Source organism: Scyliorhinus canicula, chromosome 22 (assembly GCF_902713615.1).
Source record: "Scyliorhinus canicula chromosome 22, sScyCan1.1, whole genome shotgun sequence".
Classification (NCBI taxonomy): domain Eukaryota; kingdom Metazoa; phylum Chordata; class Chondrichthyes; order Carcharhiniformes; family Scyliorhinidae; genus Scyliorhinus; species Scyliorhinus canicula.
In genome coordinates this window covers 9,167,012-9,187,495 of record NC_052167.1, presented here as the reverse complement: position 1 = coordinate 9,187,495, position 20,484 = coordinate 9,167,012, and the positions used below count along the sequence as shown (strand labels likewise).

Here is a 20,484-nt window from a genome sequence, read left to right as displayed (position 1 = left end):
TCTCTATACGTGCTGTCCATGATACTCTCCGCCTCAGGATGCTCCACAGTGTCCCCAGCAGCAGATCCAGCTCCGAAACCCAGGCTTCCAGGAGCTGCAGCTGGAGACACTTCCTGCACACATGTTGGTTCCGGGCACTGGAAATGTTCCCAGCTTCCCCCATGGAGCAAGAGGAGCAAACCATGGCTTTGAGCTTTCCTGCCATGACTTACCCCTTCACCTTAAACCTTTGGAAGATGCTTGATATCAGATTATATCCAAATCTCTAAGATCCATATTTCCTGGTCCTCGTTAATAATGAATAAAGCCCTTAGAAACTCTATAGCACAGAAATACTGTTCAAACTATAAGTGATAAAAGTAGTAAATACTTACCTGACCTTACCCACTACTGACCAATCAGCTCTCTCCATTGTAGCCTTGGCTGCTACAGGGCAAGACCACTCTCTGAAGTTTAAAAAAGTTAGAAAGCAAGGCGAGACAGCAGAAAGCACCGAATTCCCACTCGATTCCAAATTCCCGATCCCTATTCTCCTGGACTGCAGGAGCAATAACAAAATGTCCCCACTCACGGTATTCCATCTTTCGTTGTCGAAACCCCAACACCATAGCCCAAACCAGAGACAAAACTGCAGATCAGTGAATTTGGGGAAGGCAGAGTGGAGCCATGGGGCCCCAGGCCAGGTGAGCTACCAGGTGCTTCACCTCGGATTTTGTGCTCTTGCAGCCTAAAGCCAGCTCTGAAGAAAGAAGATTAAGGAAGAAGCATTTGACAACTACAAGTCCAAGCGGACGTTCAGAACAACAGCATTCATTGTTTGATTAACCTGTCATTCGGGGTGGTCCAAGGGCCAGATAGGCAGGATACTTGGCCAGGCCCCCCCGTGAGCCATGGTCATAGTGATTAGGACTGAATCGATCCCCCTTTCCTGGACCCTGTTCTAACCCCATACTGACCACTCTCAGTCTAGGTGACTGGTTAGGGGGGTCTGGGATGGTGAAATATTCAACATTCCAAAAGAAAGGTTAGGTGAGTATTCCCCACCACCAATTTTGCCAATGTTTCTGCTTCAATCCAATAGCTTCTGGATATAATTTAAGTGATAATTTACTGCAGCAAATGCTCACTATCCCTGGCGCTACGGCTTCCATTAAAAACCCTCGACTCATATAAGTGTAATGGTCATTCAATAATTGCTTACTAAGAGAGTGATCATTTTGGGGTTTAATACTTCCTTTTTGAAAAGGGAATTTAGAGAAAGAATGTAATTTTGTGATGATTTATCCGTACAGAATTTCAGTGATTTGCAGCTATGGGGCAGATTGTGTTCGCCTCAGTGAATGGGATTGGAGGAGGGGCTGGGTATGAGGGGATGGACAATGTGGAGTGTTAGAAAACAAGCATTTGGAATTGTGCAGTAGCTAAACAAGAATGGAACTATCCAAAAGGAATTGAATGACATCTCACTGAGAGGAATGGGGACAGAGTTCTCCAAAGAGATCTCCTTCGATCTGTTTTCATTTTGCCTTCACACTTACCTCTGGTTTGTCAGGGTAACACCTCTGAACCATTGCGAAATGTTGTTGCCACTCAGATCCAAGTGTTTACATTCCTGACAGTTGCAATTGAGCGTGTCTATCCAATCAGAATGATGTTGGAACCTCTCTGTTTTTGGAGGTTACTTTTTAGCTAAATGTTAGAGAGGCTGTTGGAGGCTGGGATGTAAAAGGGAGGGTTATATTCCTCAGAATACATCGATATTTTACTAATTGTCCATTCACACATGATTTAAAATATTTAAGACATGATATCATCTTTTGTTTCATAGCTCACCTCCACCTTCTGAAGGGCAACGAGGGATGGGCAATAAATGCTGGTCTAACCCACATCCTGTAAATGAATTTTTAAAAAGCCTTCATTCCCTACCATAGTTATTGCACAAAATTCTTCACCAATTATCACAAACCCTGAAATCTCCAGTGACAACACCTGAAACAGTGGCACAGTGCTTTACAGCATCGGTGGCCCGAGCTTGATTTGAACCTTTGTGACTGTCTGTGTGGAGTTTGCACTTCCTCCCCGTGTTTGCGTGGGTTTCCACCGGGTTAGTTGTACAGGTTCGGTGGAATGGACATGAATGATTGCCCCTTCGTGTCCAAAGGTTACGTGGGGTTGCTGGAATTTTTAGGGAATAGGATGGGGGCATGGGCTTCGGTAGGGTGCTATTTCGGAGGGTTAGTGCAGACTCGATGGATTGAATGGCCTCCTTTTGCACTGTAATGATTCTATTTAAAATTAACAGTCACACACAAACACTAAGTTTTCCTTTACTGCAGAGAATGACAAGCGATATTTACAGCTGCTTGATATACAACAAAACTCAACTCCAATGGGAGACTTTGCACGGTGCAAAGAACAGAATAAATAACAGTGAACGTTGCTGCAAATTCCCAAGAATGCTGAATTTTCAGCTACAATTTAAAACAGCCTGAAATGAGCGTTGTTTATGGTGCTTGCCTGAAGGCTTGCACTACCCCCTCAAGGTACACATGGTGAGTGCATACTAATAAGAGAATGAGCTGGAATTAAAAATTACAGTCAATGGCTAGATCCTTTGATGACTGCCCCAGGGTCAGTTTTGATGAGGCAGATTAGAAATATATTAGTTCTTCTCTGAAACATTGGCATTTTACAGATTTTCTAAGACCCAAAAGAATCTGTCTCAGAAATAAAATGCCATACATCACTGAAGTACATATCCAGGCAGGCCTGAAATCAATTTTTGGGAGATCTATTAGGATTCACAGCTACACCGCAACTCTATCAGGCTCCATGTGAGTGAGTCCCCATCTGTCTGGATAGATGTGTTGTCATTTTGTCCTTCTCAAGTGTTTAATGTCCAAACTAGCCTCGGTGATGAGGGCAGTGGGACAGCCTGACACAGACACGTTCATGAGAGGCACTAAATATTTACTTTGTAGGATGCTGAAACTGAGGCTGGACATTGACTCGAAGCCAGCGTGAAGGGACTGCCAGGGAAGAGTGGATTTCCCTTGGATCCTGCTGAATTTAATGGCAGGAATCTGAGTACCTTTCGTGTCTCTAAATCCTGGCTGAAGCCAGGCTGGGGGTGGGGTGGGGGTGTGGGAGCTCAGGATGGGAGAGGCAGTATTTTCGGTTCTCTCTTCATTCATGGGATGTGGGTGTCTCTGGCTGGGCCAGCATTTATTGCCCATCCCTAAATGCCATGGGTCTGGAGTCACATGTAGGCCAGGCATGGTAAGGACAGCAGATTTCCTTCCCTGAAGGACATTAGTCAATCAGATGGATTTTTATGACCATCGACAATGGTTTCATGGTCTTAGACTTTTTTAAAATAAAATTTCACCACGGCCATAGTGGGATTCGAACCTGGCCCCAGATCATTACCCTGGGTATGTGAATTACTACTCTTCCAACAACAGGTAAGGGCAGCACGGTCGCACAAGTGGCTAGCACAATGGCTTCACAGCGCCAGGGTCCCAGGTTCGATTCCCCGCTGAGTCACTGTCTGTGCGGAGTCTGCACGTCCTCCCCGTGTCTGCGTGGGTTTCCTCCGGTTGCTCCGGTTTCCTCCCACAGTCCAAAGACGTGCAGGTTAGGTAGATTGGCCATGATAAATTGTCCTTAGTGACCAAAAAGGTTAGGAGGGGTTATTGGGTTATGGGATAGTGAGGACTTAATGATGGGCTGAATGGCCTCCTTCTGCATTGTATGTTCTATGTAATAACACTACTATGCCACCACCTCCCCCAGGTTTTTAAACCTCATGCATGATGTTAGAGCTGAGGAATGTAGTGAGGGTCTGATTGATGGGGTGTGTGAAGCAGATAAATGGATCCAACATTCCTCATCTCCCTTTAGCTGTCAGGTTGCTACAAGGATTATAACAAGTCCCTCCTTTTTTCAGATACTTTCCTAAACCAGGTTTAGGAAAGTATCTTGGTGTTACCCTGCAACAGAGCAGGGTTTTGAAATAGCTCCTAACCTGGAAAATAACCTTTCTCTTTCAGAGACTAACAAATGAATTGTGTATTTTCAGCATGCACTGTTTTAGTTTGGACAGGGAGGATACAGTCAGGAAGGTATAATGTGTTTGGAATTCAGAAGGACAGAAAAGCTGGCAAGAACATAACATTATTAATGTAATCAGAAGACAGGAAGGAATACAACAGAGAATGGGAGGTCAGAGGTGAGATGGTGAAGTTTTTGTTGGGATCTGGCAGTGGTTCTTCTTACATCCATCCCTGTGCTTTCTAACACTGAAAACAGTGAGGCAACAATGGTAATCTGAGATACCGTACACTGCGGAAAAGCATGCTATTGGTCTATATGTGACTCCAGACCCACAGCAATGGGGGTTGACTCTTAACTGCCCCTCAGGGGCAATTAGGGGTGGGTAACGAATGCTGGCACAGCCTGCGTCACCCACCTCCCATGAACGAAAAAAGAAATATTATGCGCCCCATTCCAGATACAACATGGCCAGCTGGTAAATTCCTTTCCTGGGTGGTCCACAGGAATACCTGAGATCAATCCTCAAATCCAGACAGTGCCCACTCAATTCAGGAGAATGGACAGCCCTGTTTGCACTTGTTGACTACCAAATGACATCTCTCGGATGACAGCTGAAACATTTTGCCTGCTCTAACAGTATAAACGATGACCTTCAATCCTCGATTCTCATTGGCACCAAGTTATCTGGAGAATAATGAGTGCCTGGGAGAAACGACAAGCATGAGATTTGTCAATATTCTTTGTTTTATGGAAGATGGAATCCTATTTTTGCTGAGGGCAAGTTCCCATCTTCTGACGCATGTCACAACATACATTGTAATGACTGAGATATAATTACTGTCATTTGCTCAGAAAAAACTCACAACAAAAGACAGAAATCACCTGTGTCTGGTACATCAAGCTTAATTTTGTTTTATTTTCAATTAACCTATTACAAAAAGATTACAACACCAGATAGGCTGTTTGTACCATCCAGTCAATGGGTGTGCCAGAGTGCAAGGGGTCAGTGCCAACGTACTATCCGAACATGTCCCTCTCCCCCGGGAGCTAAACTTATCCCATCACCTGCTTCACATTTTTAAAAAGAGGTTGTAGGGAGGAAATTCCAAATGTGGAGAGGGAGGTGATATGGTGGGAAAGGCCATTAATTTTATGGAAATGCATTGAAATAAGGTTCTCGCCCTTCCTGGGTGGGAACTTTATCATGTCGCTGGTGGGAGTGGGGATAATCTGAAAATACAATCTCGCCGGACAGATTCCTGTTTCAGAGACTTGGGATATTATGGGTTGGATTGGATTGGATTGGATTGGATTGGATTGGATTGGATTGGATTGGATTTGTTTATTGTCATGTGTACCGAGGGACAGTGAAAAGTATTTTTCTGCGAGCAGCTCAACAGATCATTAAGTACATGTGAAGAAAAGGGAATAAAGACAATACATAATAGGGCAACACAAGGTATCAATGTAACTACATAAGCACTGGCATCGGATGAAGCATACAGGGTGTAGTGTTAGTGAGGTCAGTTCATAAGAGGGTCGTTTAGGAGTCTGGTAACAGCGGGGAAGAAGCTGTTTTTGAGTCTGTTCGTGCGTGTTCTCAGACTTCTGTATCTCCTGCCCGATGGAAGAAGTTGGAAGAGTGAGTAAGCCAGGTGGGAGGGGTCTTTGATTATGCTGCCCGCTTTCCCCCAGCAGCGGGAGGTGTAGATGGAGTCAATGGATGGGAGGCAGGTTTGTGTGATGGACTGGGCGGTGTTCACAACTCTCTGAAGTTTCTTGCGGTCTTGAGCCGAGCAGTTGCCATACCAGGCTGTGATGCAGCCCGATAGGATGCTTTCTATGGTGCATCTGTAAAAGTTGGGAAGGGTTAATGTGGACACGCCGAATTTCCTTAGTTTCCTGAGGAAGTATAGGCGCTGTTGTGCTTTCTGGGTGGCAGCATCGATGTGGGTGGACCAGGACAGATTTTTGGAGATTTGAAACTGCTAACCATCTCCATCTTGGCCCCATTGATGCTGACAGGGGTGTGTACAGTACTTTGCTTCCTGAAGTCAATGACCAGCTCTTTAGTTTTGCTGGCATTGAGGGAGAGATTGTTGTCGCTGCACCACTCCACTAGGTTCTCTATCTCCCTCCTGTATTCTGACTCGTCGTTATTCAAGATCCAGCCCACTATGGTCATACCGTCAGCAAACTTGTAGATGGAGTTGGAACCAAATTTTGCCACGCAGTTGTGTGTGTACAGGGAGTAGAGTAGGGGGCTAAGTACGCAGCCTTGCGGGGCCCCAGTATTGAGGACTATTGTGGAGGAGGTGTTGTTGTTCATTCTTACTGATTGTGGTCTGTTGGTCAGAAAATCGAGGATCCAGTTGCAGAGTAGGGATCCAAGTCCTAGGTTTTGGAGTTTTGATATGAGCTTGGCTGGGATTATGGTGAGGAAGGCGGAGCTGTATGATGTGTTGGGCAGGCTGGGTCTATGTGGACTGCGTTTGATGCAGTGTAGCGAGAGACGGACTTCCAACACTTGATGAGATGCAACACGATTTTATTTAACATCTAACTATTTTACATGTTCAACTGTGGGTTAACATTATGCTGACTTGACTGGAGACCTGATGCTAGCCTAACCAGACTTACTGACTACCACATGGTGCTTGCACTGGCTAGCTCACGAGCTCTGACTGTCTCAGAGGCTGGGTCCCGAGAGAGCGGGAAAACTGGTGCCCTCTGGCTTTATAGTGGTCGTGTCCTGTCTGGTGATTGGCTGCTGTGTTCTGTGTGCTTACTGGTCATCTTGTGTGTCAATCACTGTAGTCAATAAATAGGAGTCTGATGTAAGTTGCCTTGTTGTCAAGATGCTCTAGGGATAAGTGTAGGGCCAGAGAAATGGTGTCTGATGTGGACCGGTTGCGACGGTATGCGAATTGCAGTGGATCAAGGCATTCTGGGAGTATGGAGGTGATGCGCCTCATGATCAACCTCTCGAAGCACTTCATTACGACTGAGGTCAGGGCCACCGGGCGGTAGTCATTGAGGCATGTTGCCTGGTTCTTCTTTGGTACCGGTATGATGATAGTCTTCTTGAAGCAGGTGGGGACCTCGGAGTAGAATAGGGGAGGTTAAAGATGTCCACAAACACCTCTGCCTGCTGGTCTGCACAGGCTCTGAGTGCACGACCAGGGATCCCGTCCGGGCTTGTCACCTTCTGAGGGTTCACTTTCAGAAAGGCCGATCTGACTTTGGTATCTGTGATGGTGGGTATGGGTGTGTTATGGGCTGCTGGGGCACTCGACAGCGGATTGTTGGTTACCTGCTCGAACCGAGTACAGAATGCATTAAGTTCATCGGGGAGGGGTGCGCTGCTGCCGGAGATACTGCTCGGCTTCGCTTTGTAGCCCGTTATGTTGTTTGGTCCTTGCCACAATTGCCGAGAGTCTGTCTGTGACTCTAGCTTGGTTTGATATTTACTCTTGGCATCTTGGATGCCTTTGCGGAGGTCATACCTGGATTTCTTGTATAGATCAGGGTCGTCTGACTTGAACGCCTCAGATCTGTCCTTCAGTAGGGAGTCAATCTCGCGGTTGAGCCATGGTTTCCGGTTGGGGAACATACGTACTGCTTTCTTTGGCACGCAGTCGTCCACACATTTGCTGATGAAGTCTGTGAAGGTGGTGGCATACTCATTTAAGTTAGTCGCTGAGTTCTTAAATATGGACTAGTCCACTGTCTCTAAGCAGTCACATAAGAGCTCTTCTGTTTCCTTGCACCCACGTTTGTGCTTGCAGCGAACACAGGCACAAACACAGGTACAAAACCGCAGCAATGGTGTCCCATACATGGTCCCTGACACACAGCTGTTGGAGAGAATTATACCCCATGTTCTCCAACATGACTGAATGTCAGCCTCAACCTTGAAAACCTCCATCTTCATTTGCACTGATTATCAACGACACAAGGACTCATTTGAGCTCAATTCATCCTGTCCAATCATATTTCCTCACCACCTCTTGGCCCCTTTCCCACTCTGCCTCTCTCTTTTCATCCTTTCACTGTCCCTCTCTCTCATCCCCTTTAGAATTCCACCTCTCTCACTGTCTCTCCTTTCCCAGTCTGTCTCTTCCTCCCTTTACAACTGTCTTTCACACTCACTCTTTCCCTCCACTGTGCTCTCCCTATCTCGCTCTCTCTCACTCTCACCATCTCCCACTCTGTCCCTTCCCCCTTTCCTACCCTGCCTCTCTCTCTCTCTCCCCATTTCCCACTGTCTCTCTCTCCTGCCCTTTTCCCATGCTCACTTTCTCGCTCCCTCTTTCCCACTCAATCTGTCTCTTTCTCTCCTTACCCACTATCTCACTCTACCTTGTCTAACTCCGATAAAAATAACCCGTGTGATCTGCAAGGAGAGAAGATTAAGGGGAGATTTAATAGATATGCTGGAAATTATTATTATTTTTAAAAATAAATTTAAAGTACCCAATTCATTTTTTCCAATTAAGGGGCAATTTAGCGTGGCTAATCCACCTAGCCTGCACATCTTTGGGTTGTGGGGGTGAAACCCACGCAGACACAGGGAGAATGTGCAAACTCCACACGGACAGTGACCCAGAGCTGGGATCAAACCTGGGACCTCGGCGCTGTGAGGCATCAGTGCTAACCACTAGGCCACCGTGCTGCCCTGATATGCTGGAAATTATGATGGGTTTTGTTACAATAAGTAACGTGAAACTCCAGTGACAGAAATATCAGTAACCAGAGGGATGAATTAAAGATGAGTCGCAAAAGAACCAGAGGCAAAACGAGCAGGTTGTTTTTCTTTTTCAGATGTTAAGTTGAATGATCTGGACGGCACTGTGTGAAAGGTCAGTGGAAGCTGATTCAATAATAACTTTCTAAAGGAAATCAGATAAATTCTTGAAATGGAAAAAACATTTATAGGGCATTGGGGAACGTAGAGGGGAGTGGGAGTAATTGGTTCATTCTTTCAGAGAACCGGCACATGGACAATGGAATGTTTGGCCTTCCTCCGGGACTGTGTAATTCTAAGATTCTACACATTTGTCCAAGTCTGGTTAGTGTGTGTCATGGGAGTGATTGGTGATCTGACTAACCCTGACTAACCCATGGGAGTGATTGGTGATCTGACTAACCCTGACTAACCCATGGGAGTGATTGGTGATCTGACTAACCCTGACTAACCCATGGGAGTGATTGGTGATCTGACTAACCCTGACTAACCCATGGGAGTGATTGGTGATCTGACTAACCCTGACTAACCCATGGGAGTGATTGGTGATCTGACTAACCCTGACTAACCCATGGGAGTGATTGGTGATCTGACTAACCCTGACTAACCCATGGGAGTGATTGGTGATCTGACTAACCCTGACTAACCCATGGGAGTGATTGGTGATCTGACTAACCCTGACTAACCCATGGGAGTGATTGGTGATCTGACTAACCCTGACTAACCCATGGGAGTGATTGGTGATCTGACTAACCCTGACTAACCCATGGGAGTGATTGGTGATCTGACTAACCCTGACTAACCCATGGGAGTGATTGGTGATCTGACTAACCCTGACTAACCCATGGGAGTGATTGGTGATCTGACTAACCCTGACTAACCCATGGGAGTGATTGGTGATCTGACTAACCCTGCCACTCTTAATGGTTATGGCCGTGGTGCTATTGAAGCATGTTTGGTGCATTACGTAATTCCAAGCAGGCGTGAGAGGTATTCAACAATGGGGAACAACCCCCTCCAGAAAGGATTTGTAATTTTAATATTACATTGCTGAGCTCTGTGTTGATTGTCACCTCTGCTTGAGGAAGGATGAACTGGCTCCCTATACTCCCTCTTCATGATTGGTCACAACAAAGCTTTTTAACTTTTTTCCATGCAGATGCCTTTTCCAATTCATGTGTATTTACGTTTTAAAAAGGAACCAATCAAACCATATTTCCTTGAGTCAAAGAAAGAGCAAATTTATTATAGAATATAGAACAGTACAGCACAGAACAGGCCCTTCGGCCCTTGAAGTTGTGCCGAGCATTGTCCAAAACCAAGATCAAGCTATCCCAGTCTCTGTCATTCTGGTGTGCTCCATGTGCCTATCCAATAACTGCTTGAAAGTTCCTAAAGTGTCCGACTCCACTATCACAGCAGGCAGTCCATTCCACACCCTAACCACTCTCTGAGTAAAGAACCTACCTCGGAAATCCCTCCTATATCTCCCACCCTGAACCTTATAGTTATGCCCCCTTGTAACAGCTACATCCACCCGAGGAAATAGTCTCTGAACGTCCACTCTAGCCATCCCTATTAGCTACTAAAACTGAGGAAACATATAAAAGACACAGCTATGTTCACGCTTATACATCAGAGATAAGGGGCGCAATTCTCCGCACTCACGACGGTGCGGAGAATAGCGGGGTTCGTAAAATTTTACGGCCACGCTAGTCTGACGCCCTCCCGCTATTCTCCCCCCCCCCCCCCCCACGCCTGACTCCCGATACGAATCGCTGCCGCCGTTTTTTTACGGCCAGCAGCGATTCTCAGCTGGCCGATGGGCCGAGTTCCAAGCCCTTTACGGCTGTTTTTACGAACGGCAAACACACCTGGTCTGGCCGTTCGTTAAAAACGGCCGTAAAGTCCCGATTTTTAAAACCATGGCACCGATTGGCACGGCAGTACCACGGCCGTGCCAAGGGTGCCATGGGCCCGCGATCGGTGGGCACCGATCGCGGGCAGCGGGTCCGATACCCGCGCACTCTTTGTCCTTCCGCCGCCCCGCTGTATCACTTCGCTGGGCGGCTGAGGGGCATCCCGGCCCGCGCATGCGCGGGTTTCGCGCAAACGATGACGTCATCCGCGCATGCGTGGGTTGGAGTCTTCCAATCCGCGCATGCGCGGCTGACGTTATGTGAAGCGTCAGCCGACGCAAACTCTGGCAAGCGGGCTTAACGAAATTCGTTAAGCCCGCGATGCCGGAGTTTACGGCGGCAGCATGCTAGCCCCGACCAGGGACCAGAATCGGTCCCCGGTCGGGGAGGGGAAGGCTGGCGTCAAACCCGCCCGGATTTGACGCCAGCCTTACGATTTCTCCCTCTCTGGGAGAATCGCGCCCAAGAAGTCAGAGTCAAAATAAATGTTTTTTATTCATTCATGAGATGTGAACTTCACTGGCTAGGCCAGCATTCATTGGCATTCATTGGCCATTCCTAACTGCCCTTGAGAAGGTGGTGGTGAGCTGCCTTCTTGAACCGCTGCAGTTCACGTGATGTAGGCACACCCACGGTGCTGTTAGGGAGGGAGTTACAGTGACAGTGGAGGACCGGTGATATATTTCCAAGTCAGGATGGTGATATATGATGCTGATTAAATCCTGTACTTGCCCTTGTGGTGTAGACTGTTGACCTTTGCAGCCATTTGAACATAGCTGATTCCCTCATGGTAGCACAGTGGTTAGCACTGTTGCTTCACAGCATCAGGGACCCGAGTTCGATTCCCGGCTTGGGTCACTGTCTGTGCGGAGTCTGCATGTTCTCCCTGTGCCTGCGTGGGTTCCCTCCGGGTGCTCCGGTTTCCTCCCACAAGTCCTGACAGACCTGCTTGTTAGGTGAATTGGACATTCTGAATTCTCCCTCTGTGTTCCCAAACAGGCGCCGGAATGTGGCGACTGGGGGCTTTTCACAGTAACTTCATTGTGGTGTTAATGTCAGCCTATTTGTGACACTAATAAAGATTATTATTATTAAATCTTGGAGTTGAATTGAAGTTTAGGTACTTTGCTGGAGACAATTTCTGTCCTTTTCATTCTGTTGTCAGTCCGCTGGAAATCAATGGGTGGAATCACCGTTGGCCGACGCCATAATTGGGGAAGGCTCCGATTTGATGCCAAATCGGGATCCTCCAGCACCCCGAAAATGGCGTAAATGCGCCACTCACCATGCAGTCGGGAACCGGGTGTGGCAGCCGCAGACTGTGTCCAGCGCTGCCACAGTCGGCCGGGAGCGGTGCTTATGGCCGGGGGGGGGGGTTCTGCGAGGGCTGGGGTGACTGGTGGAGGGTGGCCAGGGGTGGCTAGGTGTGCAGTATTTGGCAAGTCGAGTCCGTGCATGGCGGACCATGTTTTACGGTGCGACTGAAGCAGGTCGTCGCCGTGTGCATGCACGGCCACGGACCCGGCTATTCTCCAGCCATTTACGTCAGTTTTACTTAGCGCGGTTGCTAGCCCTTCATTGGTCGCAGGATCGGTGAGGGTTCAACGCCTATTATTCTGCTGTAAAACGCCACGTTCCCACGCCGCGATTTGCACTTCGCCTCCAAAACGGTGAATCCAGCCTAATGGATTTCTCCTGAGGTTCTTCCCTTCAACAGTTTTTCCAGATAATTTTGATGAATTCTTTCTGTGCCTGCCAGAGCTTGGCAGAACCAATTCTTAAAAACTCCTGACTGTATATTCCCAAGAAGGAATTCGATGAATATGGCTTGCTGTCATTGCTGTAGAACAAGTCATTCACTTAAACTATCCAAATCCCTCTGCAGACTTCCAGTATCCTCTGCACTTTTTGCTTTACCACTCACCTTAATGCCATCTGCAAACTTAGACACATTACCCTTGGTCCCCAACTCCAAATCATCTATGTAAGTTGTGAACAATTGTGGGCCCAACACTGATCCCTGAGGGACACCACTAGCTACTGATTGCCAACCAGAGAAACACCATTTATCCCGACTCTTTGCTTTCTATTAATTAACCAACCCTCCATTAATTAACCAACCAATGCTACTACTTTATCCTTAATGCCATGCATCATTATTTTATGCAGCAACCATTATCTTATGCAGTATCGTAGGTCTTCCCCATGGTATTTCCTTTCTTATTGAAATTTGTCTATTCTGTGCATTCTGAAATATCCCTTTAAATGTCTGCACTGAATCTCAATTGACGTATTCTTTAGCCACGTTCACTTCTGTCTATACCAGTATTCTGCGCACCTTGGTATTTCTCTCTGATCATTTCTCCTGCTCGCCCGCTGCCAAGTTAGTTCAAACATTCCCCAATAGCATTAGCAAAATGCCCGACAAGGAACTCAGTTCCGACTCTATTTAAGTGAAGCACATCTGACCTGAACAGGTCTCATCTCAAACAAAGAACAAAGAACAAAGAAAAGTACAGAATAGGAACAGGCCCTTCGGCCCTCCAAGCCCGTGCCGACCATGCTGCCCGTCTACCCAAAAATCTTCTATGCTTTCTGGGTCCGTATCTAATAAACTTTACCAAAGCTAATAAAGCTTTACCAACACTAAAAATCCTTACTTTAATAAACCTCACTAATACTGATAACCCTCATAATATTTAATACATCTTACTAGTGGTAATAAATCTTAAAAAAATAGCAGATAAAACTCACCAGATACTCACATGGTCCAGAGTTATATATAACTCCCAGAACTTAGATTCAGTCTTTAAGCAGCAATACCCATCAGCCAATCAACTTATAACTTTCTTGTGATATCATGGTTTGATTTTGATTTTTCAAACCTGCTGTTTTGCACCTGTTTTCGGAACTCTGTCCGCAGGGTATGTGAAAGGCACCCCGGTTCTAGCAATTCCCTCTCAGGTCCACCTCTGGCTCCATTCCCCACCGTGTCTTCACATTGTTCATTTCTAACTCATCGCTTTCCTTCCTTGACTTCTCCATTTCCATTTCTGGGGGAAAGGCCATCAACCGTTACAAACGTGTCGTCTTTTTTTGTTCCCAAATTGTAATTTTTGAATATATTAGAATTGGAAGACTGCCTGGTCTGAGAGGTTGGCAGACAGACAGACATACTGATGATGTCTCGTCATGATCACATTGCTATTCGTGACAGCTGATTGTTCATAGAATCCCTACACTGCAGAAGAAGGCAATTTGGCCCATTTACCCTGCAAAAAAGCACCCTACTTGAGCCCACACCCCGCCCTATCCCAACCTAACTTTTGGAAATGCAATGGCCAATCCACCTAACCTGCATTTCTTTGGACTGTGGGAGGAAACCAGAGCTCCCAGTGGAAACCCACACAGACACGGGGAGATTGTATAAACTCCACATAGACAGCCACCTAATACACTGTGAGGCAGTAGTGCTAACCACTGTGCTACCAGCCCACATATTTCACAAAGTATGCCAATGACTACACAATAAGTAGTTTGATGATTTTAAAGAACTTTGGGTGATCCTAAGGTTGTGAAGGGTGTTATGTAAATAAAAAATCTTTTCTGCTACATTAGGCATTCTTCTCAACTCCAGGACTGGTGCTGAAACATTCAACCTCCAGTTCCTGCACTTTGAAACTCTCTTAAGCGCCTTCACTTTTTCTCTGTCTCTTAATTTCCAGAACCTACATCTTCAACCATGTCACTGGACATCCTTTAATCTTCTCTCCACTTCTAATTGGTGTCAGATTGTCTTTTTGTCATGCGTAAGGAAATTACTTTTGCGAGACTATAAAAGTCTCATTCTGCTGTCTCTTAACAATCTGCTGCCAAGGGTAAGTAATCATTGTCGGTTTTGCGTGCCGCCGCTTTATTATCATTATTAACATCATTGTTGGCACCAGCGAAGGACTGCAGTATGGCTCCCAATTAAACGCTGGGCGCGGACCTGGATTTTGGGGAGACGCCCGATCGTGGTTCGCATTTGTGCCGTTGCGAGGGGATCTGTCTCTGAAGCCATTTTTAGGATCTCGATTTGGTGAGTTACAAACTGACTTTGCTGATTACTTCCTGTCTTCACTGATTACACAGCCCTCAATTATTCTACAAAACTGGCACCACCTTTGAAACTGTCACTGGGTGATCAACTTTCTATGACAAAGGGAAACTTAACGATATAAGGTAGCTCCTTAAGCATTACATGCTATTCCGCTTCCAGAAATGATTATCAATCGAGGCAAAGATTACAAAAGCCGGGAGGTCATGTCGGAGTTGTATAGAACTTTGGCGAGGCCACAGCGGGAGTATTGTGTGCAATTCTGGTCACCACATTATAGGAAGGATGTGCTTGCACTGGAGGGGGTGCAGAGGAGATTTACCAGGATGTTGCCTGGGATGGAACATTTCAGTTATGAAGAGAGGTTGGATAGGCTTGGGTTGTTTTCACGGGAGCAGAGAAGACTGAGGGGCGACTTGATCGAGGTGGACAAGGTTATGAGGGGCATAGACAGGGTGGATAGGGAGCAGCTGTTTCCTTTAGTTGAAAGGTCAGTTACGAGGAGGTTTAGGGGGATGTGAGGAATTCTTATTTTGCCCCGAGGATGATGATGGTTGGAACACGCTGCCTGGGAGGGTGGTGAGGGTCTGGAACGCGCTGCCTGGGAGGGTGGTGAGGGTCTGGAACGCGCTGCCTGGGAGGGTGGTGAGGGTCTGGAACGCACTGCCTGGGAGGGTGGTGAGGGTCTGGAACGCGCTGCCTGGGAGGGTGGTGAGGGTCTGGAACGCGCTGCCTGGGAGGGTGGTAGAGACGGGTTGCCTCTTATCCTTTAAAAAATACCTGGATGAGCACTTGCCACGTCATAACATTCAAGGCTAGGGGCTAGGTGCTGGCAAATGGGATTCGGTGGGAAGGTCAGGTGTTTTTCATGCGTCAGTGCAGATTTGATGGGCTGTTCCCTCTGGTTGGGTTTATTGGGGCTTTTATGAGGTCTAATGTGAAGGACAATCAGATCAGGGTTTGGAAATGCTGTGTGTCAGCTTTGAACATCGCTGCAAATGATCCCTGTTAGAATGGCTCCATACATTCCAGGATATAACACTTCATTCAGTTACATCCAGTTAGCCCTGTCTCTGATTCAAATTGACATCCTTTTGTTATTTCAAACCTTACCAACTGCATCTATTGGGGGATGTGCGCTACATTTATCCCTATGTATTAAACTTCCACATACATAAACTCCAAAATCACTCACAAATAAATCTCATGTAGTGAGTGAACCAATCATTAACCAGTCATTAATTTTCACACTGTTACTACGATTATAATTACAATGCAGTGAGTAACATACAAATGGTACCTTTCACTGTCCAGAGTCAGATCTATTTGAGTGAGGCCTTACTGGTCTCAGTAAACTAAGCAGAAGCACGATTCTGACCAAGACAATTCAGGTAAAGAGGGTCTTGTCTCAACTGATTTAGAATGTGATTCCTATCGAGCTGGTGGTGAGATTGGATACAAGAACAAAAAAACAGGAGAAGACCATCCGGCCCTTCGTGCATGCTCCACCATTCAATATGATCATGGCTGCCCTTAGACTTTGGGCGCGATTCTCCCAGCCCCGCGCCGGAGAATGGGCGCAACCGCACCATGCCGCCCCAACACCGGCGCATGATTCTCCGAGGTGCGGAGAATTGGCGCCATTTGTGCTGCGCATTTGGCGCGTTCAGTACGAGGCCGAGCCGCCAATTCCCCAGTCCGGATGGGCCGAGTGGCCGGGCGGAAAAAGCAGAGTCCCGTCGGCGCCGTCCAAACCTGGTCGCTGCCGGAAGGAACTCTGCGCGAAGCGTCGCAGGGGCGGCCTGTGGGGGGAGAAGGGGCTTCCGTCCCCGGGGGAGGGGGGGGGGGGGAGAGCCTCCGACGGGGTCTGGCCCGTGATCGGGACCCACCGATCGGCGGGCCGGCCTCTTCCCCCCCTCTCGGCCTACTTTGTGGCGCGTCCGGCCCCAGAACCCCAGCGCCATGTTGCCTCGGGGCCGGCCCGCTCGATAAAGACACCGCGCATGCGCAGGCTGGCCCGTCGCCACTGCGCATGCGCAGGTTGGCACCGACCCCAGTGTGCAACAGGAAGTGAGGCTGGAGCAGCATGAACCGCTCCAGTGCCGTGCTGGCCCCCTGTGGGGGCCAGAATGACTAGTGCCCACGTCCATTTCGCGCCATCGTGAAACGCGACGGCATTCACGTCGGCGCGGACACTCTGTCCCGCGATCGGAGAATCGCGCCCTTTATCTCCATTCTCCTACCTGCTCTCCACATCTCTTGATTGAGAGATGAAAAATATATCTCTCCCACATCCTTCGATATATTCAACAATGGAGCATTGACAATTCTCTGGGGTAGAGAATTGTAAAGATTCACAACACTTTGAATGAAGAAATATCCCCACATCTCAGTCCTAAATGATTGGCCGCTTATCCTGACACTGCACCCAGGTATTAGATTCCCCAGCCAATGGAAACAATCTGAGTGGCGACACCATAAAGACTCTTCCGAACCTTGTGTGTTTCAATGAGATCCCTTTTCATTCTTCTGAACTCCAGGGAATATAGGATTCTTAAGATGACAAACATGCACTGCCATCCATTGTTGAAATGAGACCGAATCCCTTGCTCTGAATGGTGAGGGGCCTCCGGCAGAGAGTTGTGAGGAGGCGCAGAGTGGATATAGAGGAATGCGTCATTACTGGTGCACTTTGAATATCTTCCATCACTGACTTTATAGCAGAACTGGCAGAGTCTTGGCACAGGAATAGTTACATTGGCCGTGGAGAGGAATCTTGAGAGGATAGTGTAAGTTCCAAAAGGGGAAGCAGTCTGAGTATTCAGCTGTCCAGTTTTGTTGTGTGCACAAAACCCATTTGGGGAATTAAGAGCTGTCACATCAGTGCCTTTCCACCAGCCAGTTCATTCTGGGTTACGGTAATCTGAATGCTGTGGTTAGAGTGGCATCATGCTGTTTTTCAACAAGGTTGAGTAGATTAGGATTGTTTTCGTTGGAAAAACGGAGGTTGAGGGGGGACCTGATTGAGGTCTACAAAATTATGAGAGGTATGGACAGGGTGGATAGCAACAAGCTTTTTCAAAGAGTGGGGTTGTCAGTTACAAGGGGTCACGATTTCAAGGTGAGAGGGGGAAAGTTTAAGGGAGATGTGCGTGGAAAGTTTTTTACGCAGAGGGTGGTGGGTGCCTGGAACGCTTTACCAGCGGAGGTGGAGGTGGAGGTGGTAGAGGCGGGCACGATAGCATCATTTAAGAGGCATCTAGACAGGTATATGAACGGGCGGCAACCCAGGGAAGTAGACCTTGGAAAATAGGAGACAGGTTTAGATAAAGGATCTGGATCGGCCCAGGCTGGGAGGGCCGAAGGGCCTGTTCCTGTGCTGTAATTTTCTTTGTTCTTTGTTCTTTGTTCTGAGTAAGGTAGGAAATCATCTGCATCTGAAAAAAATTGGTTAACATTTAGAGTAAATCCTTTCGTAATATAAAATTATTTTCACCATGAGTTGGGGTTTTGTATCAATACATGTTCACTGTTATGATCAAATCTCTCTCAGAATTTACAGTTTAATTCACAAAAGTTAATATGTTAATAATAGTGGAAAAGTCTTTCACCTGCCCAGGTAAGTAGAAGAAGATACATTAACAGCACAGAGGAAAGACAGTTCCGAATGCATGTCTGTGTAGCCCTTCACTACAACAGACCAAAACTAATCACATTCTCCTATTCTCCCACATTACCCCCGATCAATCTAAAAGTAATCCGACTGCCCCCTTACCCCCCCAGTTGGGGATCAATCCCAAACTCTGATTTTTTTTGGGCCACAAATCCTTTGTTTCAAATACTTATTAACTCTTCAGAAGATCAAACCCGCAGAGTTGGAGTATATGTCAATGACAATGGTTAGAAAAATATGAAGGATTAGTGAACGCAGTTTCAGTTTATTTTTTAGAATCATTGGAATATAAACTCAATAAAGAGGTTGAGGTGATTATCCACTGTTTGTTTTATTTGAAGCTGTTAATTTATTCACAGTATCCATTCAGGTGTGCCCCTCCCCCACCCGGTTACAGTCCATTCTCCTCCCTCCCCCACACGGTTACAGTCCATTCCCCTCCCTCCCCCCCACGGTTACAGTCCATTCTCCTCCCTCCCCCCACACGGTTACAGTCCATTCTCCTCCCTCCCCCACACGGTTACAGTCCATTCTCCTCCCTCCCCCACACAGTTACAGTCCATTCTCCTCCCTCCCCCACACGGTTACAGTCAATTCTCGTCCCTCCCCCACACGGTTACAGTCCATTCCCCTCCCTCCCCCCACGGTTACAGTCCATTCTCCTCCCTCCCCCCACACGGTTACAGTCCATTCTCCTCCCTCCCCCACACGGTTACAGTCCATTCTCCTCCCTCCCCCACACAGTTACAGTCCATTCTCCTCCCTCCCCCACACGGTTACAGTCAATTCTCGTCCCTCCCCCACACGGTTACAGTCCATTCTCCTCCCTCCCCCACCCGGTTACAGTCCATTCTCCTCCCTCCCCCACACAGTTACAGTCCATTCACCTCTCTCCCCCACACGGTTACAGTCCATTCTTCTCCCTCCCCCACACGGTTACAGTCCATTCTCCTCCCTCCCCCACACGGTTACAGTCCATTCCCCTCCCCCACACGGTTACAGTCCATTCTCCCCCTCCCCTACCCGGTTACAGTCCATTCTCCTCCCTCCCCCACACGGTTACAGTCCATTCTCTTCCCTCCCCCACACAGTTACAGTCCATTCTCCTCCCACCCCCACACGGTTACAGTCCATTCTCCTCCCTCCCCCACACGGTTACAGTCCATTCTCCTCCCTCCCCCACACGGTTACAGCCCATTCTCCTCCCTCCCCCACACGGTTACAGTCCATTCTCCTCCCTCCCCCACACGGTTACAGTCCATTCTCCTCCCTCCCCCACACGGTTACAGTCCATTCTCCTCCCTCCCCCCAACACGGTTACAGTCCATTCTCCTCCCTCCCCCACCCGGTTACAGTCCATTCTCCTCCCTCCCCCCACACGGTTACAGTCCATTCTCCTCCCTCCCCCACACGGTTACAGTCCATTCTCCTCCCTCCCCCACACGGTTACAGTCCATTCTCCTCCCTCCCCCACACGGTTACAGTCCATTCTCCTCCCTCCCCTACACGGTTACAGTCCATTCTCCCCTCTCCCCCACACGGTTACAGTCCATTCTCCTCCCTCCCCCACACGGTTACAGTCCATTCTCCTCCCCCACACGGTTACAGTCCATTCTCCTCCCTCCCCCACACGGTTACAGTCCATTCTCCTCCCTCCCCCACACGGTTACAGTCCATTCTCCTCCCCCACACGGTTACAGTCCATTCCCCTCCCTCCCCCACACGGTTACAGTCCATTCTCCTCCCCCACACGGTTACAGTCCATTCTCCTCCCTCCCCCACCCGGTTACAGTCCATTCTCCTCCCTCCCCCACACGGTTACAGTCCATTCTCCTCCCCCACACGGTTACAGTCCATTCTCCTCCCTCCCCCACACGGTTACAGTCCATTCTCCTCCCTCCCCCACACGGTTACAGTCCATTCTCCTCCCTCCCCCACACGGTTACAGTCCATTCTCCTCCCTCCCCCACACGGTTACAGTCCATTCTCC

At 48.0% G+C, this 20,484-nt stretch overlaps 1 protein-coding gene across 3 annotated transcripts in view; it reads left to right on the top strand.

Moving 5' to 3' along the window:
* LOC119956109 (glutamate receptor ionotropic, delta-1-like) overlaps positions 1–20,484 on the top strand; it is a 709,994-nt gene that overhangs the window by 46,596 nt on the left and 642,914 nt on the right. The window lies entirely within an intron of this gene.